Raw genomic sequence first — 27862 nt, 5'->3', positions numbered from 1 at the left:
CTCTAGAAACTGTGGCATATAAAGGAGCTGTTAAATAAATGTCAAAGACTGAAGAAATTGACTTTTCTCCCCACCACCCCATCTGCTCATTGGGAGACTTCATTTTGGATGACCTAAAAGAGGCTCAGGCATCCCATGTGTCCTGAGAAAAGTCCAGAAAAGAGATCCCCAAAGTAGTGCTGCCCTGGAGACAGAAAAGGACCAAACTAAAGCTGTAGACATTTGAACTAATTGGACCACATATTGATAGACTGGTTTATTTTAATCATCTTAATGAGGACACCAAATCCAATAAACTGCACAGAAATGAAAGGGACTAAACACCAAATTAGCGTCTGAACAGCTAATTCTATGGCCATGCATGTATTATGTGAATGAAAACATTGGTCCCCATCCTGCCTCTCCCTACATAAGCACACAAATTCATATGTGCTAAACAACCACATGTCCCATGGGAATTCTCGTCAGCTGCTGGAGCAAACCAGAAAGGCACAGAAGTAGTTTCTAATTATGAAGAACAAAATAGCAGCTTTTATATACCCTAAGAATTGTACTGTTTTAAAATAATCATTAATGAATTGATGAAAGGACTTCTGATTGTGTAACTGGCTAATTGCAGCCTTATCAAAACTCTGGATCTGTTCTTAGATTTGTACTGCTCATGAATAGTTAATTCTGAACATATTCTGCACGCAGAGACTAGAAAAGGTAGAGCTCTCAGCCCTGATTTCATACACTGGAGCTATGCTTGAACAAAGGGGTTTTTAGGCTGTTACTGTACACTGTAGGGAGGAGATATGGGAAAGATATGGATAATTTCCATGAATTCCTCTAAGGACTCATATGTGAAATAGAGGAGAGTCTGCTGTTTTTTTGGTAGACTCATCTTTGTTTTGCTTTAATTTGCTCTCAGAATAAAACACTCCAGAATTGTCCTTTGGGGGGCTGTTACTACGGATTGGTTAGTTACTTTATTGACTGTGTATTAACATTCTCTGAACTACGTGTTCTGCCTGTTTCTTTACTAAATTATACTCTCCGACCTAGGCAGATGGCAGTGCCTGTTTCAGAGGGACATGTTGCTGTGCTTTTTCCTACATGTGAGTCTGCTAGTTTGGGGGACCATGTCCTTCTCTTATTTCAGTAGTCAGTAATGAGAGATCACATTACAAAGTATAGAGGAAATAAGAAAGACTTTGGTTTCATTCATTCATTTATTCCTTAGGCATTCATTAAGCACTTTCTTTGTTCCAGATTCTGTAATCTAGGGCCATTAAAAAAAAAAATCCCATATATTCTGTCTTTCCTTATTTGCCCTACCCAATAACATGCCTCAGACTCTACAACCAACGAGCTTGGTATCCTCCAGAGGTTTCGTCCTGTCTTCCTCTATTGTATCTTCCTCCCTCTTCTCTGTGTCTTTATTTTGCCTTTACAAAGCCAATTCAAGTGATTTTCCTAGATGAGCTTTCATTTACATGAAGATGAACCCTGACCTTTACCTTGAAGAACACAGAGAAGTAGAGGAGGGCTTGACAATAGTTTTCCTGCATATTCTACCTAAATCTTGCCCCACTGTCCAGCTCCCTTCTGATTCCTACTAACAGGAATTCTCTTAAATGCAGAGCTCTTCCCAAATGTTGGGGAGTGTAACCGTGATTGGAGAAGAGGAAGGGGACGAGAGAACAGAGGAGAGAGAAGGGTGGGGAATAAAAGAGTCATTGCCTCTTTCCAGAAGAGGCTTCTCCTCCCCTTACCCAGGACAGTAAGATATGGTCCATGCCTGCAAGGAGTTTTTATCCCAATGAGGAAGATAGAAAAGTACGTCCACAACTACGGTATTGTGTGAGATGTGCCAAAAACATAAATTTCCATAGATTGGGATTCCCACTTAATAAGTGTTTAGAAACTTTCCTTAGGGTGTTTGTAATGACTCAATTTAATGTTTCATATTTTGTATTTCAAAAGAGGCAAATATAGTTACTGGGGCCCTGGAAGATATACCAACCATTCAGGAAGTTCCATATGGAGCAAGTTTTTCTAACAAGCTAAAGGAGGCTAGTGGTGGCTCACTTCCAGGATTATAGGAGACTAAAAACACAAAAACAACAACTAAACAACAAAAAAAGCAACTCATAATCTCAGTGCTGCCATTACTATTCTAGGTATCAGAGAAAAAAATACTCCCTTCTCAAAGTAAGATTTTTTAAACTATAATATTTGGATTCTTGAATCACAAGTCATTCATATTGCATGGTCTAATCTCATTTTACAGAAGAGACTAAATCCCACAGATGTCCATAACAGTGGCCTACATTTATTGAGCACATTCTTTGTGTCAGACAATCAGATATAGTTTACATTGATGATCACTTAACTCATAAAACCCAAAATTCTAAGGAGTAGTTTCCTTGGGAATGCCATGATACACATAAAGTAGCTGAATCTTTGTGTGAGTTTCAATAACTTGCCCAAGGTCACACACAAAAAAAGAAAGTGGCAGAGACTCGACCTTGGATATTAATGGCTCCAAAGCCCATGCTCATGACTACAATGCTAATCTGTACAATGCAATACAGCCACTTGAGCTCCTCATTCTTTTGGTCCAGCCTTCAAAATGTCTCTCAAATCTGTAATCTGGACTAGAGGTTCTTAAACTTGAGTATGCAACACAGTTATCTGGAAGACTGATTAAAACACAGAGTACTGTGTGGACTGATTCTGAGGTGTTGCCCCACAATCCTTGCTTCCTGGTGTTCATACCTTAATATAATCCTCCCCCTTTGTGCAAGGATCTGTGACTTGCTTCTAACCAGTAGAATATGGCAACGGTGATGGGGTGTCACTCCCACAATTATGGTATATTTTATAAGACTCTGTTGGACTAACAGATTTGCTGCAGAGACACTGCTGGTTTGGTGAAGTAAACAACCATGCTGGGCAATCTCATGTGACAAGGAACTCTGGATAGCCTCTAGGAGCTGCAAGGGCCATGCAAGACCTAGGAGAAGCCTCCGGATAATAGTTAGCAAGAATCCGGGCCCTCACTTCTACAGTCACAAGTAACTTAATTCTGCTAACAAACTCAGTGAGCTTGGTGGCAGATTTTCTCCACTTGAGCTTCCAGATGAGAACACAGCCTGTCCAACACCTTGATTGCGACCTTAAAAGACCCTGAGCAGAGAACCCACCTAGCAGCGCCAAGACTCCTGACCCACAGGAACTACAAAGCAATAAATATAAGCTGCATTAAGCTGCTAAGTTTATGGTGGTTTTTCGATAGCAATAAATAACTAACTAATACATCCCCCAAGTGTCTGTTTCAGTAGGTATGGGTTATGTCCCAAGAACCTCTTGGGGGCCAGTCATGCTGCTGGTTCAGAGACCATACTTTGGGAATCATTGGTCTAGACCCTAGACAATTCCATTATATCCAATTTGTTTTCATATGCCCTCTGAACCTCTCTGCTCCATTTTCCACACTGCAGTCAGAGAAATTCTTATATCACAAATCATATTACTGCTATCCAAAAGCCTTTCAGTACCTTCCCACTGCTGTAAGATGAAGACTCAATTGCTCTGCTCCCACTCAAGCCCATCTCCTTGCACTCCCTCATGCTATCCCCAAGGACAGGGGCCTCCTCTCCTTTGCCCACTTTCCCTCCTCTGCTTCAAATGACTCCATTCCTACAGATTAACTCTGTGCTCTCTTTTGATGGACTCCTACTAACCTATAGCTCAAGAGTTTCCTCCTCAGCAAAGCCTTCTCCAATCTCAGCCTGGATGAGGAGTTTCTATAATACGTTGACTTAGGCGTTCAAAATATGGGCTCTGAACTGTCTGGGTTAGGATCTCAGCTCCACCATTTATGTATCTGGAACCCTAGACAGATTAATGTCTCTCTGTCTCCACTTCTTCAACACTAAAGGGCAACACTATGAGTGTAGTTGTTTCATCATATGAGGAAAACTAATACCTTCTACATTAAAATGAGGTGTGGTAGGAGCTTACCTCATTAAGTTGGAAGAATCAAATGATTTATATTCATAGAACCATGTTGGGCACCTAGTATCCTCTCAGTAAATGGTGAGGATAGCTGCTTTTTGTTATTACTGTCATGATTTCTTATAGAACCATACTCCTTTACTTCACTACTTGAAATTTTGCATTTGGTAATGTGAATGCCCATTGCACCTTCTAAATCACAAGCTTCATGAGAGTAGAACTACTCTTGCTTCTCATTTGAGCCCCTTGGCTTCATGCAGTACCTGGTACAACATGGACAGTCAGAAGATACAGTATCTATTGAATGAATGAATGAATGATAATGGGGTCAGGACCCCATTCCAGGAGTTCTAGTCCCAGATCAATATGTATTCTTTCCACTTGGTGGAATGTGGTTCCTAACATGTTTTCAGTCTGTAATTGTACCAGTCCTTGAGCCCCATCCTTCACCCACTGGGTTGTGGTGAGATCATATGGAGAGTCTATTAGGCTTGTCCTTGATCTTGGGTTCCAGTGAACTCTGTGCCATCAGGTATAATTGGTTTTTATCATGGAGCTTAGAGAAGAGGTAGTCTTGAATAATTATGCTTAGATTAAACACATGGGCATCTTTGCTTCTTGAGATGTTCCTTCTTACTTCACTGCCTTCTAAACTTGTAACATGCACCAGATGCTAAGAGGACACCATTGCTCTAAACCAAACTCTATTAGCATTTCTCTAAGGTCAAGTACTATGTGTCCAAAACTTGGCTCCTCTTCATCAGGGCTGGTCAGAGTCCTGGAACATACATTCCACACCACAGCTCTCTTTGCAGTGTGCTGGAGGGTGGCCCCAATCCATTCTTGATTCCAAAGAGAGAAATGCGTTTTGTAGATTTTTTTTTTTTTTTTTTTTTTTTTTTTTTTTTTTTTACTTTATCCTGAGAGCGACCAAAGAGCTGGCCCAGAAAAACTAAAGCCCGCAAATTTCTCTGGAGACATTCTCCCTCCCTACCCCATTCCATTAACCTTTATTCTGAAACTACTTTTGCATGTCTGGGTTTAATTAAGAGTTTTTGCATGCAAAACTGGAAAAAAAAGCCCATCTTTCCCTTTGGTTTATTCCTTCATCTGATTTGGGTTGAATGTATACATTTTTTGAGAATTAATTATAATTGCTTTTGACAAAAGAAATAGCTCTTTTTTATGTTTTCAAATCCTTAATGCTGGCTTATATGCAACTAATGATGATAGCCGTTGACATAATCAGTTCTAATGGTCTCCACTGTCTACCTAGTTTTGCATATAAGAATGTAATTCAAATTTCAGAAAGGCTGAGCTGAATGGCTCTTTGTTCTGTGTTTAAAACATTACTGCACTGTTCATTGGAAAGAGGTCCGTTATTGCAGACTGGATTTGAGTCACTTCCTACCAGCTCTGGGAACATGGGGAGATTCTGTGGGTCTCCTAGGCAGACTCTTTTCCTTTCAGGTAACATTGCCTTGAGCAATGGGGGCCCCTGAAAGATATCCTGTGTGTGAGCAGACCTTATAAACTGTGAAGTGTTCTTTATACTGTGATTATTAATTCTAATTCATATCATCCTCACAGGGATTTTTTGAATTTCCTTGAATTCAGAAAAGAAAGCACAATTTTTATTACTGATTTTTAAAAATCCAATCATAACACTTTACAGCTGTTTAGCTATTAGAATTTACCAAGCATTTTCTCACATATTAACCCATTCCTAACCTTCTGGTGGAAGGAGAAAGCGGTTCTTGCTAGGCAGCTGGATGTTTATATTTCACTTAATCCAGAAACCTTGTGAGAAAGCCAACATTAGGTCCACATTTTAGGTAAGAAAACTTAAGATCAAGGTTATATAGCTTGAACTTAGATCTCTGTCATGAATTGTTCTCTTGTCCTTAGGCCTAGTTCTGTTCTGTGAAGAAGATTGTGAACAATACAGGGCAGGCCCTTGAGTTTGCCAAAGTGGACCACTCACTCAACAAATTCTGCTTTTTAGATCTTAACCTTCACTTATATTATATTAGCAGAGAAACATGGAATTAAGAAAGTTCCTCTGAGAATTTATTACTCAAAGGGCACCTGGCTGGTTCAGTTGGTAGAGCATGTGACTTTTGATCTTTGGGTTGTAAGTTTGAGCTCCACGTTGGGTGGAGAGATTACTTTAAAAAAATCTTTAAAAAAAATTTAAACAGGGGAAAAAAATTCTTGCTCTATTTAAATTGAAGGCTGGGCCAAGTAACCAACATGCAGAGCTATCCCAAGGATAGACTATCTTAGTGGTTCTCAACTGGTGTTGATCACCCCTGCTCCTGCCTCAACATTTGACCAAATCTGGAGACATCTTTTTTTGTTGCAACTGGTTAGGTGCTATTGACAGCCAAGTGAACACAGATTCCACCAAACACTGCCATGTGTAGAACTCTCCTATGTTTCACAACAAGGAATGATATGGCCCCAAATGTCAATAGTGCCAGTGTTGAGAAACCTCACTCTAGCTGAAGGGATCAGGGAATACTTCCTCCAAGAGGTGGCACCAGAGCTGGGGTTTAAATGATAATTAAAATGTCTTCAGGCAGACAAGGGAAGGGAAAGGCATTCCAAACAAGAGGTGTAGCATTTGCCTTAGTACAAAGGCCTAAAGTTGTGCCTCATATGTAGGAATTTTTTTTGCTCTTTGACAATTGTGTAGCATCTCTGGGAGAAGTAGTAGGGTGACACTAGAGCAATGTGTTGAGTTCTTTTTTTCCAACAGTAATTCACATTGAGAGTTGGATTGTAAACTTACCTCATTCCCCAGAGTAATTCTTTTTGCCAGACACCCTGTGAATATCATCACCAGTTCTTAAAGAGGATCATGTAGAGATTACTCTCCAGTAATGATATAGACAGATAATCAAGCCCAATCTCAGGTCTTCACAGACCTGTGCTTGTTGCCCCTTGATGGTTGTCTGTAAGAATTGAATCACATGTAGGTGAACACTTGAACACCTGCCCGGAACACTTCTTTCCTTGCTTTTGTATCCATGCCCCCCATTCAGTGTCTCCTGTGTGGTCTAAGTGCCAGAGAAATTTGATGGGGCAGCGTGCGGAAGTGGTTCTCGAAGTGTCCTTATGTAGTAATACAGGGCTGCGGGTCTCTAGCCAATGCAATTTGCTAGCCTTACGTGCTTTTGAGCACAGAGACACATGCACTAGTGCACACCACAGAAGATTTTCCTCCTTTGTATTATACCACAGCTTTAATTTGGTTAATGTCAGTTTAGTGCATTCATTATCCATGTGTGTGTGTGCACATGCACCCATGGGCGTGTGCTGGCAAACGTTGGTTTGGATCCTGGCTTTGGCTGTATAACTTCCGGCCTGTGCCTTCACCTCTCCAAGCTCCAACTTCCACGTCTCTGAAACGGACATCATAGCACTTAGCCAAGTTGCATTCAGGATTAGAGACAGGAAGCAAAGAATCTAAAACAGTGATAGTAGATATGCTAAATAAATATTAACTTTGTTATTACTGCTCTTATGACAATGGTGATGGCATTGGAATCCGTGGTGTGGAGGACATGAAGGTCAACAAGATGGCTTCCTGTCCTTTGGAACTCATGGTGAACCAGCCCACCCTAAGGGTTGTTCTTACATAATCCTGCCCTCTCAATCCTGTAACAACCCTGCAGCCACAGTGGTAAGATAAAGCTTTGTGACCTTGGGTAAGTTATTTAACTTCTCTGAGCATCACTGAGTGATTTGCAAAAACTGAATGAAAGAAAACATTTAAAATTCTTGGCACACAGTAGACACAGAACAAATGCATGGTTCCTTTCTCCCTGAGGCAGTCATCATCAAGATGTTCTGTGGATTTTACTGCTGGCAAAAACAAATGAGGTTAAATTAAAGTCAGGGGTGAAAATAAGGGGAATTACAGAGTTTTTGTTTTCTTTAAGTTTTGCAAAATATTCAGAGATTCTTCTCTCGCTTAACCTTCAGTGGATTTCGATGACTTGTCATTCTCCAAGGTGAAATTTATTTTTCTGCTTGATCTCTAGACATCTCTAGACATTTCTCACAGATGGCTTTGACCTTGGATGGAGATGTCTCAACTCTGTCTGCATCTATCCTGGTTAAGCCCCCTCTAATCCCAGCTGAGGTTCTAGAATTTCGTCTCTGGCTCACTCACTTTTGCCCTGGCCTGTGGGTGTCTGCTTGCACTAGATGCCCAGGAGATGGGCAGAACTTTCCTGTTTATGCTCAGAGCTCCTGCCCTTTGGCTCCTGGCCTTAGATACTGTCTTGGCACTTTACTGAGGGTATGTGGTTTCCTGCTTCAAGGCCTGAGAGATCCCCTGGAGTTCAGGTCTCCTGAGTAAGCTTCTTCCCAATCTTTTGTTTCTTCATGCATCCTAATTTGCTTACTGTTCCTTGAATATGCCAGTGCTCACTTTCATTCTGATTGCATGGTCCTTCCACCCACTAGGATGTCACTTCCAAGCATCAACCCAAGAGAACTTTGCCGCCTCCTCTAATCATAGAGCTGGCAATCATCTTTATTGTAACACTTATATTGCATTGTTAGTTTCATGTGTGTCCCCAGCAAAGTTTGGAGTCCTTAGGGCACTGGGGCCGTGGAAAAAGAATCTTCATTTAATCCAGGGCAGCTGATACAATGTAAGCATCGAGTAGATGTGTCCCAATGCTTATCATTAAGGAAACAAGGAAGGAAGCAAAAAGGCCTTGTGGACATGCTGGAGGATAATGGCAGGAATGGGACTATGAGTAGATCCCTTCAGATTTCATGATCTCAACACCGCTGGGAACGGATCATGTGGGAAGTAAAGATCCTAGGAGGTCCAGGATTTTCAGAGGCTGAGCGAGAATCAGCAGTAGACTGGGACGCTGGCCTTGTGGAAGGAGTAAGAGCCACATATGTCTGGGGGCGGATCTTCATTCCACCACTAAGTAGCTTTGTGATCTGCAAATGGTTTCTGTTCCCTGATGCTCAACTTCAGTTTGCCTGACAACATGGTTAGTATCTTCTACTTAGAGACAATGCATTTGGCTCACAATAGATAATGAATTGTCTTTATTAACATAACCATGGGGCACCTGGGTGGCTCAGTCCTTAAGCATCTGTCTTCTGCTCAGGTCATGATCCCAGGATCTTGGGATCGAGCCCTGCATTGAGCCCTGCATTGGTGGTGGTGGGGGGTGTCCCTGTTCAGCGGGAAGCCTGTTTCTCCCTCTCCCACTCCCCCTGCTTCTGTTCCCTCTGTGGCTGTGTCTGTCAAATAAATAATTTTAAAAGTCTTAAAAATAAAACCAACATATCTAAAAAAAAAAAAAAAAACCAACATATCTAATGGGTTAGTGACTTGAGGGTCCCCTGCAGTATCTGTTGCATTGTCTGAGTATTCTGCATCGGCCCTATTGTTGTCATTAGTGTCCCAAGCACTGTGGTGACCCCTTTCCATACATTTTCTCATTTGATGTTTTCCTTAGTAATCTTTTAAGATGAGTAAGATGTATGACATGAGTGGTTCTCGTGTCATACATGTTATACAGATGAAGGAACTGGGGATTGGAGAAATTAAGTGACTTTCCCAGTATTTCCCATAATAAGTAACTGGGATTTAAAGCCAGCCAGTCCTACTGCAGAGGACCATGTTCCTTGCCACAATCCTCTATCTGCTAGCACTACTGGGAAATAACTATGTGTTTTTGTGAAGCTGTCCTGACTCTGGAACCCTTAACAAAGTCACGTGGAAAATACAATTTCTATATTAAAAAAAAAAAAAAAAAAAACTATTTCAGGTCCCCAAACCTACTCAGCAATGGACCACAGGGCCAAGGTAATTCTAATACATTAATATCCCTATATACTTAAATAATGAGACCACTGAGCATAATTTCACAGCAGTATGAAAATTGGTTCAGCAGATGGATTTTTGATGTTTTTCTCTGAAAAAGAAATCTATGCTGGTTTTCAATGAAAAAAAGATCAATAATCTAGTATTTTTATTCTACTGACCCATAACCTCCTCAAGGAGAGGTAGCATGTTCTGTTTAATAATAAGTCATTGCATTTGTCAGCACATTATACTTTCCACAGTGCTTTTGTAAACTTCTCTCGTTCGATTCTCCTAGCAACCCAGCAAGGTAGGCAGGTGGAGGACACTCTTCTGCAGGAAAAGATGAGGTGGTGGGAGTGAGGGGAGTTATGCTAGGTCACACAAGGAATTGGTGACAGAGCTGGGGCTCGAATCCAGGTCTCTTGGCTCAGTGTTCATCTTCTCCCAAATGCCTGTTTGAGTGAGCTCAGACAGCTGCAACAATTTGTACACAATGAAATCTTCAACAAATGTTGACTGGCTGATTTGGCTCAAAACAATTGAAGATATTTTTCACTATGATTTCCATTGTTTCTCTCAAGTAGCTGAGGAATGCATTATCTGTAGTTTGCCTGTGAGCAGAAAGAAGCAGCAAGCAAACCGTTGATCAGTCTTGAAAGTTGTTTCTTCAGACATCTGAAAAGTTTTCAGAGCAGGGAAGTTGGCTGTTTCTGTCGAGGGCACTTTCCTGATGCTGCTGTATCACAGACTCGCCTCTCTTTGGTCATCATGGGAATAATCTTCCTGTAGCTGGTATGGTGGAGTCCAGCCTCGTATTGGAGAGAATGCCCGCGCAAACCCCAGGATTTCCAAGATGTAACACCCACTAGAAGGTTCTGAGAGAGTTACAAAACTGGGAACATAGTATGCTGTTTTTTCAGATCCTTGATGGAATAATTTAATAGAAGGGTGCCGATTCAGCCTCTGCCTTAGGCTCTGGTCATGATCCCAGGACCTTGGGATCAAGCCTGGCGTCGGGCTCCCTGCTTAGCAAGAAGTCTGCTTCTCCCTTTCCCTCTCCCCGATTTGTGCTCTCTCTATGTCTCTTACTTTTGAATGAATGAATTTAAAAAAAGAAGAAGAAGAATTTAACAGAGTTCTTTGAAGGGCAAGCCATGTGAACTAGAGACGATTTGGTCATTAGAGCTCAGCTATTTGAGCTCAAATTAGCTAGTTTAAATCAGAGTACAAGAGACATTTCCAAGATTTTTGGTGTTTTTTTAATTGTTTTTGTGGGGTTGTTGGTTTGTTTTTTGTAACCTATAAAATTTCATTAGATGTCGATATTCTCTGGTGTTGATCGATCCAAAAGATGAGTACTGACAATTTTCTGTGCAAAAATTTGGGGATTGTAGGTTGATTAAATCTATTGTGCAAAGTATTGGTGAAGGTTTGGATTAGGGTCACTCTGCCAGTATGTAACCATGCTGGCAGCTGGCAGCTGTCCCATCTACCAAATGGATATTTAATAAAAGCCAATGGATTATACAGCATATGTAGACTTTTGCCTAAAGAATATTCAGGCTGAATCGAGATTCTGCTCATGATTCTATCCCCTGTGCCTGGCACACAGTGGTCAGTAAATTTTTGTTGCATGAATGCTGTGTGGTGTTGCAGACCTTCGCTTCATGCTCCCCCTGCCTCTCCACTTCACCGGTGCTGCCCTCTGCCCACCTTTTAACACTGATACTCTCCATTACAAGGGTGCCATCTTTTCTATGGCGTCTTGGCCTCTTCTCCTGCTGCCCATCTCCTACTAATTCATCCTATAAATCCAGATCACACATTTTTTCCTCTGTGAAAGCTTCTGTGATACTCAAGTCAGAGTTCACAGCATGCCTTTCTTTTTTTTTTTTTTTTTTAAAGATTTTTATTTATTTATTTGACAGAGAGAAATCACAAGTAGACAGAGAGGCAGAGAGAGAGAGGGAAGCAGGCTCCCTGCTGAGCAGAGAGCCCGATGCGGGACTCGATCCCAGGACTCTGAGATCATGACCTGAGCCGAAGGCAGCGGCTTAACCCACTGAGCCACCCAGGCGCCCCATGCCTCTCTTTTTGTAACTCCCTTCCCTGGGGAGCACACTTCCATGGTCATAACTGACAGACCTTACTGTCATATACTTGCAGTGGTGTTGCCGGCTACACTGGGGAGACATTGGGCGTGAGGCCTCCCCCCAATCCCATCCCAAAGATGTCGCCAGAGGCTCTTGGTCTCATCAGGAGAAAAAATTCAAGGACAGACACAACTCGGTGGACGAGTAGCACAGGAAAAAACATTTATTAAAACGAAAGTAACTCTTGAGATGTGAGGGCAGGTGAGCTCTAGGGAGAGATCTGTCCCCTAGGGTTTGGGTTTCTATCTTTTATTCACAGGTGTTAACAATGGAGTGGAATATTCTTTACCTGAGTCAGGGATTTCTTGGAAGTAAGGTTACAGGTTTTCTTTTCTTTATTTGGTCAAGAGTTTTCTGTCATGGGATCCTTAGGGAGGAGATTTAAGTATATTAATGTAGTATGACAAAAGAATAATGTGAACTTTGGCCTGCTTTGTTGGCCATCTTGGGCCTCTCTGGTTTGATCTGGTTTCTTGCGGTTTTGCTGTGGAGCACAGGGTAGGCCTCTAACTTCTTCACGGTTGGCCACGACTTCCCTCTGCTGGCCTCCAGACATCCTGCTAGAACCTCGTTAACTGCCTCCTCTAACAGGAGCTCTGAGTTCTCTTAGGCTGCCATCCCCAGTGTAGGCCCTCTGTCTTCCTCACACTGGAGTGGTTCCGGCAGTGGTGAGCACATAGCAGACACTTGCTAGTTCCTGGTTGGGTTGAAGCAAGGAAGGAACACTGTGCGCAGCCCCAAGGTATTAGACTTACAAACAACTTTATGGAAAGAGGAAGGCGATCCAGTCTTAAATTCCAAAAGCTGAATTTGAAGAGACCCTCCTGTGCTATTGGAGAGAGTCTTCAGAGAGCACTAAAGGCAGCAACACTCCAGAGCTGGGAAACGCTAAAGATTCTGCCTGATGTTCATGGTGATAATCATAAAAATGATTCACATCTACTCCATATTCCATACCCTTCCCCAAGATTAAATTAACCCATAGCATGCCACAGGCTGTTCCTTGTTCAGCTTCCTTGCTTGGTTTGAGAATACTTTACATTGAACCTGACTTTGGTGATAGACTTCAGTAACATTTGCCTAGACTTTGTCTGGAACTCTATAGCCTAGTTTGGGTCTCTCTTATACTTGTTTCTGTAAGTCCCTGGACTGCTTCTTTCATAATGAACTAAGTGCGTTTCTAGGGTCACACTTCATTGCACTTTGCCACAGTGGCAAGCTTAGTTCCTGCACAGTGACCCCCCCCAGTCCCCCACCCCCCAGCCTTTTCACTGCGTCAGAGGAGGGACCACAGCGGGCTCTGTGCTGCCTGGCACTGAAGTCTGAGAGCATTTTCTTAGATAAATATATCTGTATCAGGAGGGCTATTTTTACCAAAAGGATTCAAATCCCTGCTAAAGTCCATGCGTTTTTTGTTTGTTTGGTTGGTTGGTTGGTTGTTTTTTTTTAATGTTTATTTGACAGACAGAGATAGGCAGAGAGAGGAGGAGGCAGGCTCCTTGCTGAGCAGAGAGCCCGATGTGGGGCTCGATCCCCGGACCCTGGGATCATGACCTAAACTTAAGGCAGAGGCTTAACCCACTGAGCCACCTATGAGCCCCAGTCCATGCATTTTAAATAGCACCAGGGGGTGCCTAGTGCAGAGTTTTGGTTGGGGGAAAAAAATATTGTAGAGTGAAAATTTTACACAAATGAAAATGAAAGTGGATGTCTGTTTTGCATGTACGTTTCTCTCTTAATTCCCCTATGAGGTGGGTGTCCTTCTCATTTCAGTTTTATGAAGGAGGAAACTGAGGAGGCTCTGGAGAAATTTAGTCATTGGCTGGAGGTCACACAGCTGGTTAATGACAGCATCAGACCTTGACCCAAGTCTGTCTCCAGATTTTATGATATGACATCACCTGGTACTTATTGTGGTGATATAGCTTGAATTGGTCAGAAACCATCGGTCAATAGGACAAGGATACTTTATAACAGAATCCAGTTTGTGGTCATTTTTGAAAGGTCTTACTTAAAAGCAAAAGGTAGAATAAAGGTTTTGGGTTTGTTATTTGTTTTGTTTTTTTAAAACCCTGCTCTGCAATTTGATACAGTTTTGCATGACTTGTAATCTTGAATACAGTTATGCCCATCAAGGAAACTATTCTACAGGTAAAACACACATGAGCACAGAAGATTCTGGTTCTGAGATCCCTTTTAATACTTTGAATTTCAAACAGCTATGGAAATTCATTCCATAGCTGTTTATGAAGAGCCTTTGTTGTGTGGGGAGTATTCTGCCAAGTTTCTGTAGCAGGCTGTGCACCAGGAAAAGACAGACATGCTTCTGCCCTCAAAGAACTTACCCTCTAGCATTTTACTTGCTGTACCTGAAAAACCTGCTGGTTAAAAAATACCATTAAACTTCCCTCTTTATAGAGTTCAGACATCTGTGCTATCTTTTTGTACTTTTTTTGTTTTGTTTTGTTTTTTAGATTTTTTGTTTATTTATTTGACAGAGATCACAAGTAGGCAGAGAGGCAGGCAGAGACAGAGGGGGAAGCAGGCTCCCTGCTGAGCAGAGGGCCCGATGTGGGGGCTCGATCCCAGGAACCTGAGACCATGACCTGAGCTGAAGGCAGTGGTTTAACCCACTGAGCCACCCAGGCGCCCCTGTACTGTTTTGGTACCATTCAATCAGCAAACATTTGTTGAAGACTCGCTGTCTTCTTGACACACAGAAGTGATGACTACATGACCTGTGACCTTGAATGATATGTTCAAAGGGAAAATTGTTGTAGAGTCTGTGAGTGCTGTATCAGTAGTTTGCAAATTTATTTGGGGGGGTTGAGCGGATGGGGTTACAAATTCTGCTGGGGGGAAGGCAGGACAGGAATTGGGAAAGTCCCCAAATGGTGTGAGCTGACCCAATCATTTCAGTTCATTTTCAGAGTTATAGCTCAGAACCATATATTTTTTTATGTTATATAAGGCACAATTGTCATCTACTATTCTGATGTTAATTTTACATGATAACTGAATGAGATATTGCTAAATGATACCCAGGAGAGTATATACCTTTAGTATTCATGGATTTAACATCCATGGTTTTGAGTACTCAAGAACTATTTTGAGGGTTCTTGATATGAGCAGTTACTAATTTTGCTAAGAATCTGCTTTTAAATCACCTGGCTTTAAAATGCTTCATGGAAGCAAAGGATTTGTAAAATGAGTGAGTATAGCCGACTGCCCAGCCATCACACCTGAACTTGGCTTTGTTGTTCTCCTATGTGATCTTTTTGTTTTTTAAAATTTACTTATTTATTTTAGGGAGAGTGTGAGTGCACACACATGCGTGTAGAGGGGTGGGACAGAAAGAGAGAGAATCTCAGGCAGACTCCCCACTGAGCATGCAGCCCAATGCGGGGCTTGATCTTATGACCCTGGGATGGGAACCTGAGCTGAAACCAAGGGTTGGTCACTTAACCGACTGAGTCACCCAAACACATACCTCTCTGTCACCTTGAGTCATCTTGTATACTATTAGCAAAGCTTTGATTGCTTTGTTGGAAGTGACCATCATTTGAAATATTAAAACTTGAGAAATCTAGAAAGGTAGCTAACTTGTGTTGGAAGAGAAAGCAGAGGAAATATCTCCTTTCAGAAAAGTGATAGCTTAGAACTAGAAAAGCCTATAGAATCATTTGAGACTTGATGTATTAATGCAGAGTATCCATTCCCTTCACAAAAGATACAGAGGGCCAAAAGATACAGGGGCCAAAAGATACAGAGATGTTCAATATTAGATTGGGACTTTCCTAACTAATATGCTATAACAGGGCAAATAATGTTGTAAAATTCAAAACACTTTTAAACCTCCTTGGGTTTTCATATTCCACACTATATCCACAGACTGAGATAGTACCTCTAATGTAGTAAATGCTCCATATGTATTTGTTGTCTGGAATTAAAAAGTCTTACGGACATTAAAATGCTAATTAACATCAAACGTTTTACATATTTACTTTTTCCTTTAAGGATCAATTCCCAGAGAGTTTTACTGGGCTATATAGCATGACTTTAGATGAAATTATGATATATTTAGTTTAATTTGAGGTGTCTTGTTATCTATAGAGTATTTGTTTTCTTCTAGCAATGTATCTGTGTTGTAGATGAAAAATGTCTGTATCTGTTAGGACAGCACTGATTCTCTAAAATGCTTGCTGACATGATTAGGCTGATTGTAAGAGAAATTTGGAGGAAAAATATGATGAAATGTTTCAAAATAGTGACATCTGTTAACTCACATTCAGTGCCTACTGTGCATTTTTCCTTTATGTTTCTCTCTCTCTCCCTGAAAATATCTTTCCCACAAGTTTCCCCCTTATCAGAACAAAGTAGTAAGAGGTAATTTTTTTCAAGCCAAATGTGACAGAACACACATCAGCATTCAGGAATGAGGTTTTTGCAATAGGTAATAGTGTAATCGGTTTTGCCAGCAGCAGAATGTACAATCCTATTAAAGATGGGGAGAAGGAAAAGTATCACCTTAATTTACCTCTAGGCAATAGAGCAATAACTTGGGGTGCCTAGGGCTGCCTGTGTAAAGATACTTTAATCATATAGTAAAAACATTTTTAGTCTGCTGTCTGCTTTAGATGAGGGAAGACTCTCCCAAGTTAATAAATGAAATTCATTCAGCATACTATCTGGCAATGATGATATGCTATTCTTAATCTTTGTCAACATTAAATCTGTTAGAGAAATTTAGCAGACTAGAATGAGATCAGTTTCCCCCCTACATTCTCTTTACAAATTGAACTGCAGCCCTTGGATGGGGCTGATATGGCACAAAAAGGAATTGCTCCAAAAGGAAGGGGAGTCAGGGCCTTATTCCACAACCTTGAGACAGAAGCTTCTTTCTATTGTCTTGTACCTTTGGGACTGAACTCATTATAGTAACCATCAAAGTAGAAAGTCTTCAGCTGGGGGTATTTCTCATGTTTGCTTTCTGGCTGTATGGGGAATGTGATCTTTAATTAGTTCAGGATATAAAATATTGCAGAGAATTTCCCAGGCACACTCTGCTTTGTCGTCTAGGTCAGCAAATGCAATTCTCTTTTAATTGTGGCTGAGCTATTGTCTTAGACTGGTATTCCTAGAGTGCCTTTTACCAATTAATGGTAATATACTACTGGGAAATCATGTTGCCTTGTGGAAGCCTGTAAATAGCAATGCGCTAATAGGCTGTCTATTAATAGTAATACAAAGTCAAGGACCTAATGCCATTAAATGGCGGTATTCATGTGTGAAAGCCTTCTAGTAACTACCCTAAGGAATGTCACCCATCAGTGGCTTGTGTGTATATGCATGTGCACATGTGTGTTTTCTTCCGGTCTCTTTTCTCTCTTCTGTTTTCCGCTGGGCTCTTTTCTACTATGAATTTCTATTTTCTGTCAACTCCATGATTGATTGGGTTCAAGAAAGCAACATGTGCCAGTCGTTGCCTTTGAACCTGCACTTCAGATGTGTGGCGTTTTATTTCCTCTCCTGCCTCTTGGCTTATCATCAATTCTAGCAGTGAATTTTGACATGTGCAAATTAATAATCATTCAGTCAAAATGAGTATGATGACCTTTGTGCCCACACAGTGTTCTAAAAGGAGAAGGATGTGGTACTCATGAACTCACGGCATTTACAATTTAATGAGAGAAGCAAAAATGTATGCTTTTGTATATATATATATATTTTTCCATCTGTCTCTCATAGTCTGTCAACTTATTATAGTCTAGTGTAACCACATGCTTTTTACATTTGCATGTGATATACTCTGGAGAATAATAGTTAATTTTATGCAAGGCAGAATTAAGAATTGAAGTGACCTCTCTAGGATGGAAAGCGGAGCCAAGAGCAAGGCAAGAAAATATTACAGGGATAAAAATAAAACTGTAATTGAGGTCCAAAAATGTGATTATAGAAATGCAGGATGGAAAGATTGGCCCAGCACTTCATTTGAAAAAATACCTTGATGTTTTAGTGACCAAACCCTGGAGGTGAAGCAGAGTGTGAAGCAGTTTGGTTCCAAGAAGCCTGATGCGCTCTGAGGACAGTGATAGATAAGTATGGGTTTTAAATGAACCAGTTTTCCAATACACTGAACAGGCCACATGCCTCAGGAGTATTCCATTAAGGGAAATGTTCAGAGTGAGGACCATCCAGGAGAAAATGAACAATATGGGAAGAAACGGGTAAGACCCATCCCATGAAAGTGAAGTTGAAAGGCAACTCGGAATGTTGACTCCAGAAAAGAAAAGAGAGAAAGGAGATAAATCCTTTTCATTTTTCTAGAACCTGTGAAACAGCAGAAGCTGAATACATAATCTGTGTTGTTTCAAGGGGTCAAAGTGCAGGCAGGCAAATGTATAGGCTGACTCCAAAAAAGAACCTAACAGTCTCAATGGCCTTTTGGTAGAGCAGAAAGGCCCAGGAAGTAGGGAGCTAATGGGGTTTGAGTCTTCAACCCAGACCAAAAGGATGCTAAATATGGAGGCCTGGCATAGGCGGATGCTTGCGTTCAATGATCATGATATACTTCCCATGTTAACGTCTCAAGACATGCCAAAACTTATCAATAATGGGACCATGAAAAACTCACTTAGACTTCAAACCCGTTTTTTCCCCTTTAAGATAGATTCAATACGTGCTGTAAGTACACTGTAATAAGCAGTCAATAAAAGGCAACTATTCCTGCTCTCACCATATATACCAACTCTTCCCTTTTGGCTTTAGCCTGAGAAGTAAGCTGAAGATCAGCTGGTCGGGGGGGCCTGGGTGGCTCAGTGGGCTAAGCGTCTTTTTTCGGCTGAGGTTAAGATATGCAGTTCCTGGGATTGAGCCCTGCTTTGGGCTCCCTGCTCAGCAGGAAGCCTATTTCTCCCTCTCTGTGCCTCCCCGCTGCTAATAGTCTCTATCTCTCACATAAGTAAGTAAGTAAATAAATAAATAAGTAAATAAAATCTTAAACAAAAAATACCAGCTGGTGAACTCCTGGTTAATTTCTCAGCTGAACGTCAAGAAGTTTGAGTCAGAAAGTGGGCAACCACCACAAAGTTCCAATCTACTTTGCTTAGTTATGCCCATAGGACTTGGAAAGTAGTATTTGATTCTTATATTTTGGAAATTTCCTGATTATAATATTTGTATTGCCTTATAAGACAATAATAACAATTTTAAAACAATAACATTAACAGCAATAGTTGCTAACACTTAGTGAATGCTTGTTAGGTAGTAGGCACTGTGCTAAAGCATTTGAACAGTAAACAATTATGTTCCCTATATTATCATAACAACAAGTGAATTAAACACATGATATTCTTTAAACCTCAAGTAACTTTATGAGGTGCCTCCTCTATTTCAGATAAGGAAACAGGTAGAGAAGTTGTTACTTGCACAAGGGCCCATCACTAATAAATGTCAGAAATAAAATCAGGATTTTTCACCCGAATTTTCACGGTGCTGCCTGAGTTCAGCAGGTTTTTCCCACCTTTTCTGGCCATGAGCCTCGGTAAGAAATACATTTTGTATCACAGCACAGTGTACTCTCTCTACAAAGCACCGTTTATCCTGATTGCACAGAACCCATTCCAATTTTCCTATTCAGTTGCATTTCGTTTTACAAAATACACAGGTCAGACCTATTAAATTGATTTTACATCTTACTAAGTGATCCTTACTAACTGTAATTTAAAAAATAAGACACACTTGTTCTTTCTCTTCCTGTAGGAATAAAAATTCTATGCATTTGGATAAATTATAGCACTCCTGTATGTAAAAGGATTTACTTCTTACTCTTTTGAGATGGTCCCATGAAACGGTGTCATTTCCTGACAGCAGAGGTTATGGTGAAGGAGAAGCACATTATATGAATCATGTTGTCCAAATGAATTACCACTGTCATCTGAATTAAAACAGATACGTTGTTCCAAATCAGAGTCCTAAGTGACTTGAACATTTCCATGGGAGATCGTGAATTATTATGTAATGGAAGCTAAATAGTTGTAGTTTTTCATTATAAAACAACCATAGCTGTCAGGTCCAGATCATACACAAAGCCAAATTGTGCCATGAAAAATATTGTGTGAGGGCCAGAGAGCTGCACAGATTCCATGAACGAGCCAGGCTTCTTGGGAGGTCGGTGCTCAGACCTGGGCACGGAGGGAACAGGTCTCACTTCTTTTCGTGATTTTTTTCCCCATCCATCTCTTTTGGATGCTTCTCAGTGACTACGCCTGTTTGTTTAAGAGGCGTTTGAAACCTTTCTGGTCTCTGCTCGGGGCTCGGGTCTGATAGCAGAAACAGAAGTAAGGTATTCCAAAGGTCTGTGGGTTGTGAACAATTGTTACTTAGGACTTCAGTATTGGTTCTCTGCAGGAAATCATGCAAATGGCTGACTAGGTCTATGCAATAAAATAAAGCATTTTTGGGGCGCCTGGGTGGCTCAGTGAGTTAAGCCGCTGCCTTCGGCTCAGGTCATGATTTCAGGGTCCTGGGATCGAGTCCCGCATCGGGCTCTCTGCTCAGCAGGGAGCCTGCTTCCATCTCTCTCTCTCTCTCTGCCTGCCTCTCCACCTACTTGTGATCTCTCTCTATCAAATAAATAAATAAAATCTTTAAAAAAATTTTTAAATAAAGCATTTTTACAGCTGATTTTAAAATCATATGTTGGCGGGACGCCTGGGTGGCTCAGTTGGTTGGACGACTGCCTTCGGCTCAGGGCGTGATCCTGGAGTCCCGGGATCGAGTCCCACATCGGGCTCCCAGCTCCATGGGGAGTCTGCTTCGCTCTCTGACCTTCTCGTCGCTCATGCTCTCTCTCACTGTCTCTCTCTCTCAAATAAATAAATAAAGTTAAAAAAAAAATCTTTAAAAAAAAAATAAATAAAATCATATGTTGGCCATTTTCTTTGAAGCATTCTTTTAACTGGCTAGGAACAAATACATTATATTTTTGCCTTTTCTTCCTTGCTCTGTTTCTTTGGGTACAAGAACATCCTAGTGGGCTCTACAATCTTCCTGACAAGATTTAGGTGGGATGGCTCTGTGGGTTAAGTGTCTAACTCTTGATTTTGGCTCAGGTTGAGATCTCAGGGTCATGGGATCGAGCCCCACGTAAGGCTCTGCTCTGGACGTGGAGCCTGCTTGAGATTTTATCTTTTCCTTTCCCTTCCCTTCCCCTCTCCCCCACTTAAAAAAATAATAATAAAAAGATTTACCTGTTGGTGTGTTGCCTGGCAGGACATTTCTGTGAACAACTGCAGTTCAGGCACGTGTCCCTATTGTCCAGTACACATTTGCTAAGTGATGATGTGTGGATTATGTGTGTCAGGGACAGAAAACACTGAAGATACAGAAGACGTTGGCCCTTTTATGACACTGCGGACCACCTGGCTGCTCAGGTGGTACAGCATGCAACTCTTGATCTTGGCGTCATGAGTTTGAGCCCCACGTTGGATATAGAGTTTACTTTAAAAAATTATCAAAAAAGGGGCGCCTGGGTGGCTCAGTGGGTTAAAGCCTCTGCCTTCGGCTCAGGTCATGATCCCAAGGTCCTGGGATCAAGCCTCGCATCAGGCTCTCTGCTCAGCAGGGAGCCTGCTTCCTCCTCTCTCTCTCTGCTTGCCTCTCGGCCTACCTGTGATCTCTGTCTGTCAAATAAATAGATAAAAACTTTTAAAAAATTAAAAAATAAAAAATAAAAATTATTAAAAAAAAAACAAAAAGAAGACACTCAACAGAGGTGTCATATATTTAAAGAAAACTGCAAAATAACATGTAAATGACAAAATGATGGTAGGTATAAATAAAAAATATATAAATATATATATTATAAATACATAAATATAGTGAAATAGTGGCCACATCTGTTTGCAAGGTTGATCGCTTTGCACAGTGATCAAAGTGCTCAATTTGCATCTTCAAGGTGAGGAAGAGCGGTTATTCCAGCCAGAGAGAACAACATAGAGCAATTTTGGGGTGTCTAGAGTATCCAGGTAGTGAGACAGGGAGTGGAAGGAGGCCAGGGTGGAGAGAGGAATGGATGCATCACAGAGACGGCCATGGGTAGTGCAACGGAGATTGTCCAAGTTCCCTTACTATCTCGTCTGAGCCAACTCTGGATGCTGGAACACCCATTTGATAGTTTTCCGGGCAGGTTTCCTGCAGAGACTGAGTCTGTCTTGTGCTCCCTCTGCAATTGTTCTTGGACTTGCTGAGACTTCCTATTGGAGACTAAGCAGACAGCCCCCGGACTCATGACTTTGGGGGTCTGTTTCCATTTTTGGTCCCAGCTCCTGTTTGTGTAGCAGATGCATTTTTGAGGAGCCAAAGCTGAAAGTGTGCACCGTTGCCTTCTCTGGGCTGTCTCTGTAGTGGGGTGAGCTTACAGATCTCCATCTACTGCAGCTTATGGGTTATGTGAATGCTGTGCCAATTGGGGAGAAGCTTGGATTTTCTCCGCTGGGCCTCCTGCTATTTTAATTAAACTTTGCTTTTAGCAGCCTTTCCTGTTTCCACTCTCCTGGGGCTAACTAGGTGATTTTTTTTTTTTTTTTTTTTTTTGGCTTTCAACTCATTGCCACATGTTGGACACTGTTAATGGATGTAACAAATTATAATAATTCTCAGCTGGGTTATTCCGGAGGTAGAAACACCATGCACTAGTTGAACAAATATTTATTGTTCATGTACTATGTCTACAAGCTAGCCAGTGCTCTGTAGGTGCTAGTGTCTGTTGAGAACGACAGGCAGGATCCTCTCCGCCTTGGGGGATATTACAGTCTAGTGGGGGAGATAGGACATTAACCCCATAATCAAGATCACATATGATGAAACTCACTGCTCAGAAAAACTTCTGTAGCTACAAAGCATGCCCAAGATTTTGAGCAGGCTGCTGCTAGTCAGAACTAACTCTGAAATCAAAAATCCCCCACCCAACCTATAGTCTGGAATGATCTCCTGAAACTCCAGACTATTCCTGCATTCTCTTTTTAATGCCGACTTTCCTTGTTGTTCCTTTCCGGTGCAGCCTCCTGTAGTAGGTACCTGGAAGTACCTGTGGGTACCTCTGTTCGACCTGAAGTGTAGATATATGTAAAGAGGAAGGGTGATATAGGAACGTCCTGGGAGAACCCAGGAGCCATCCTTTCTGGACACCTTATCTCTTTTCTCTTTGTTCCTAGTTGATCCATATTATCTAAACAAGACGCTATCCTAAGTTTAAGCTAAAACTTTTTATGTTGAGCAGTGGTTCCCGGATACCAGTCTTAAAACATTTTTAGTATAGTGAAACAACTTTCCGTTAGATACTGGATGTTTATAATAATGTACATACTTTGTCTCTACCTACCATCAAAATTCTTCATTCAACCATTCACACACACTTTTTTTTCTCAAAGATTTTATTTATTTATTTGACAGTCAGAGATCACAAGAGGCAGAGAGACAGGCAGAGAGAGGGGGAAGCAGGCTCCCCAGTGAGCAGACAACCCAATGTGGGGCTTGATCCCAGGACCCTGGGACCATGACCTGAGCTGAAGACAGAGGCTTAACCCACTGAGCCACCCAGGTGCCCCAATTCACACACATTTTAAACGGTATGCTGATATAATATTTATATTTGGTACTATTTATATTTGTATTTATATTCTGTACTTTTCACTTAGTGTTGAATCTCAATAGTAATTCAGATACCCCATTGTGGCCCTCCCCCTTTCTTTTGAATTCCTAAAATAGTTGTTTCTGACTCAAATGCATATGACTTCCTTCACATCATGAGCATGTTTCAATTAATGTTCTTACCAAGGGGGAAGAATGAGACATGATTTTTCATCTCCGTCTTGAGGAAACAGCACAGCCATTTGTCCACGAATCTCAATAATTTGTTCTAAAACTAACATTCACCTGTATTGCTATTTACAGAGCTTAGAATGGCTAAGCACATTTAAGCAGACGTTTGGAAAGAGCTATCCTATCTGCAGCCTGAAAGTGCAACAAAATAGTCTCACAACGCTTTTTCTCCTGCTTTTTCACTTTCTCAAGGCAAGTCAGCTGCTCCATCTTGTCCCAAAATGCCAGCCTTGTGCCTACGCACTGTGAATTTAAGTGCTCTAACTAGTTGAGGATTTGTCTTTTGTTTTCTTGTCAAAGCTTGGGCTAACAGAGTGAGTTAGTATTTGTCTGTGTCTTGTCAGTGCCTCTGGTTCTGTCCACAGAGCGAGTGGGCACATTTCATCTCAATTACGAATAGAAGATGAATACGGGGTAGTGTGTGTGTGTGTCAGAGGTTAGAGCCATTTAATAGGATGAAATGCGAATGAAAATTGGAAAACAATCCAAGATATCTATAGAAGATGAGAAAGGGAGAAACTCAATTAGAGAAAACCATACACTTTCCTCCTTCTGGGCCCTGGTTTCTTTGCCCTATTGTAGTTGCTTATTTGGTTTTAAATGGAAAAGCAAAGAGTTTATTGTTTCCATTGTGAAGAAAGGTAAGGTGGTTTCAAGGATTTCATTCATGTGTTCTAATGCTTATGTATAGTCTCTATAACCTAATCAACCTAACTTAATTACCTAAGTATAGCATTGTCTGGGATTTTGACAACAGTGGTCAAAGGAAAAAGCAATTTTGTGAGATTTAACCTGAAAGGGTGAAAGAGAACTGAAGTTCTGTTATGGTGCTTTTCCCATGATAGGCTTTTATAAATTGGTCATAATAAATGCGAGCCCAGGTTTGTAGCTCAGAAATAGAAAAACAACAACACTAAACTTAGACCCAGATGCATCTTCGTTTGGTGTGTGTTTCCCTTTTGTCACCTAGAATGTGTTTTAGCCAAGGGAAGCAATTCAGCTATTTTGGTATCTGATGTGCAGTTATCTGTGTAACCTCCGTAAAAATATCTTCTTGGTAAACATCAAATCAGCTGTGAAAGTCAAGAGTGCATTCACTTAAGAAACGAGTAAGTGAACTGTATGCTTTCATTATTTTATTAGGAGGTTCTGAAGTCTGCTGCTCCTTCTGGGGTAGGAGGTATGAGATTTCTGTCTGGGTGGATTCCTCTTTCCTCAGTTTTTATATTCTGATATGGGAGAAATTTAAAAAGAAAAAAAAAGAAGAAGAAGAAGTGTTCTCTTTGATTTGGAGAAGAAGTTCCCCGCAAAAAAAAAAAAAAAAAAAAAAAAAAAATGTCCACAAAGCTTGAGCATAAAAAGGAAAGACATTGAGGTGGATTGGTCCTGCTTAAAAAAGTGGACTTTGTCCCAGCCTACTTTACTTACAGGGTAAATACATGCATTTTTGTGGATCCGAAAGGGTGCACACACTCTCCACAGCTTTACCCGGGTCATCTTGATGGAGGCAGTCTTTCCTGGAGTCTAATTTCTTGAGAGTAAAAAGGCTTTTCCAAACAAAACTCAAATTCTCTGACCATATGAAGACTCCTGAGACCTACTCTTCTCAAAGACCTCAAATAGTCTTTGTGCTGAGTTAGAGTTAATAGTAAATAAATCTAAATATTGCATTCAAGTATGACCAACGTCTGACAGAACCTCCACCTGAAAATGTTCTTCCTTGAAGAGCTAAAGGTTATATTCTGACACTTAGTTGAAAAATCCCACAGCACTTTTCAAGGCTGCAGGATTTGATTTTGTGGAAAAATTTTAATTTAATTAAAGTTATGCCTTATGTACAATCTGTCTTTTCAATAGAATTTTCAGCATCATCTCTCTGTCAGCAGTGTCTTGTCTTACCACAAAAACATGGCATTTTGTCATCGAGTCAAATGATTAAATTACAATGAGGAATGGTTTAAAGATTTTTATTTGCGAGGTCTACTGTTATGTCAGACATGGAGAATTGTAGTATTTGTTTTTTATTTTTTTTATTCTTCTCAACAATAATGCAAATCTTGTAAAGATTTATTCGAAGATGTGGGTCAGAAACCTCTGGTGGGAGTATAATTAGTAGAAACTTTCTGGAAGGCAGTTAATTTAAATGCTTCAAAAATGTGCATATGTTCTGTCCTATCAACTGTACTTTTAGGAATTGATCCTTCAGAATAATTGAAAAGAGATAGAGAGACAAGGTGATTCATCTATGCATGAACTATCATAGTAAAAAAACAAAATACAACCTAACAAATGATCTAACAGGAGGGCTTCGTGGTGTAAAGGATTAACATCATAAGGGCATTTCAACAAATATTTTTTGAGCATCTAGAGTGTACTAGGATATGGAACCACGGTGTAACAGAGAAAATTCTTGCATCTGGGGAACTTCATTTTCTTGTGTTTGTAGCCTAGTGGCAAGTGGGCATCACTGTGACATAGTCATTAAAAGTTAATCACATGGGACTGTACTCATTGATGTGGAAAGATGTTCAGTAAACAGTGGTCAATGAGGATCAACAATTATAGAAAAATATGCTGCTTTAAGGTGACAGTTCTATAGAACAAAGGCAATGCACCAAGGATTTTTTTTTTTTTTTTAAGATTTTATTTATTTATTTGTCAGAGAGAGAGGAGCCAGAGCGAGCACAGGCAGACAGAGAGGCAGGCAGAGTCAGAGGGAGAAGCAGGCTCCCTGCGGAGCAAGGAGCCCGATGTGGGACTCGATCCCAGGAAGCTGGGATCATGACCTGAGCCGAAGGCAGCTGCTAACCAACTGAGCCACCCAGGCGTCCCAACACCAAGGATTTTTAACAGTTATTATCCGAGGCCATGAGCAAATATGGGGGATTTTTAAAATTTATTGATATTGTCTCATTTCTTCTTTAATGAAGTCTTAAGCATTTTTTAAAACATAAAGACTTACCTAATTACCAAATGTGAATGCTCCCAAACTTCCTGCTAAGCCAAAGAGCCTTCCTCCCTTCTTTCCTGCTTCCACATCTATCTACTTCCTTACCTACCTCTCTGTCATCCATCACTGAAACATAGGAGCAGAAGAGAACTTCCCTTCCCTCCAGATACCTATTCTTTTCGTGGCCTACCATTGTTACCAGAGACTAGTTCTAGATATCTAATTCAAACCCTTCTTTCTTCTTCTAAAGGAATAGAATCTAGCTAATTGCTGCCCTTCGCGTAAATGTGATAACCTCCATGTTTTCAGACACTTAACAAAACCCCTTCCCCTGTTTATTTTCTGGATTGTCCAAGAGCATTTTGGCATTGCTTGAGATCTCAACCTTCCTTTCTAGCCAGCTGTGAGGATCTAGATCATCACATTGTGTGTAGTGGTTATGCCAATTAGCACAGGTCACAGAAAGGGTTTGAGGCCCAGAAGAATCTGGGTGACAAGAAAGGGAAAACAAAAACTAAAATAAACCAACGCAAGCCGATGGTTGCTTTTACAACCTGGTACTCTGTTGGCTTCCCGTTTTCAGGTTGCTGGTGCCTGGTGCCAGCTACCCAGACTAGAATTACTATAAAGAGAGAACAGGAATACATTTTGAGTCTATTAAAAACTGGTCCCAAAATGGTTTTTGTTTTTTGATTTTTTTTTTTTGTTTTGTTTTTTTAAAATCAAGTACCAAGCATATGTTTACTGAGCTTCCAGAACTTCATGGTCAGGGAGGCTTTCAAGCTTTTGTAGCTAGGTTTTGGAATTTCTGAGCTCCAAACAGACAAGGAGAGCTGTCCGTTTTCATTAACTCCAAATAAAAGCGTGAATTCAGCCTGCAGCCCTTGGACTTTATCTTGGGAGCTGCTCTCCAGCTTCCAGGCTTGGGAAAGAACATGGAGTGAAGGCCGCTTGCATTTCAGTACATAATTGTTCCCAACAACTGTGTTGTGGGTTTTTCTTCTCCTCCTGCAAAGATGAAAG

The 27862-nt window shown here is 40.9% G+C and overlaps 1 protein-coding gene and 1 pseudogene across 4 annotated transcripts in view; one reads left to right on the top strand and one right to left on the bottom strand.

The window, feature by feature from the left end:
- FAT3 (FAT atypical cadherin 3) overlaps positions 1–27862 on the top strand; it is a 641086-nt gene that overhangs the window by 261791 nt on the left and 351433 nt on the right. The gene's annotated exons all lie outside the window — the stretch shown is intronic.
- Positions 1–27862, bottom strand: part of LOC122914630 — a 138848-nt pseudogene that overhangs the window by 100811 nt on the left and 10175 nt on the right.

The sequence above is a fragment of the Neovison vison genome, chromosome 7, assembly GCF_020171115.1.
Source record: "Neovison vison isolate M4711 chromosome 7, ASM_NN_V1, whole genome shotgun sequence".
Classification (NCBI taxonomy): Eukaryota; Metazoa; Chordata; class Mammalia; order Carnivora; family Mustelidae; genus Neogale; species Neogale vison.
The sequence above is the reverse complement of the archived record's forward strand: the minus strand, read 5'-3'. Positions and strand labels throughout refer to the sequence as shown.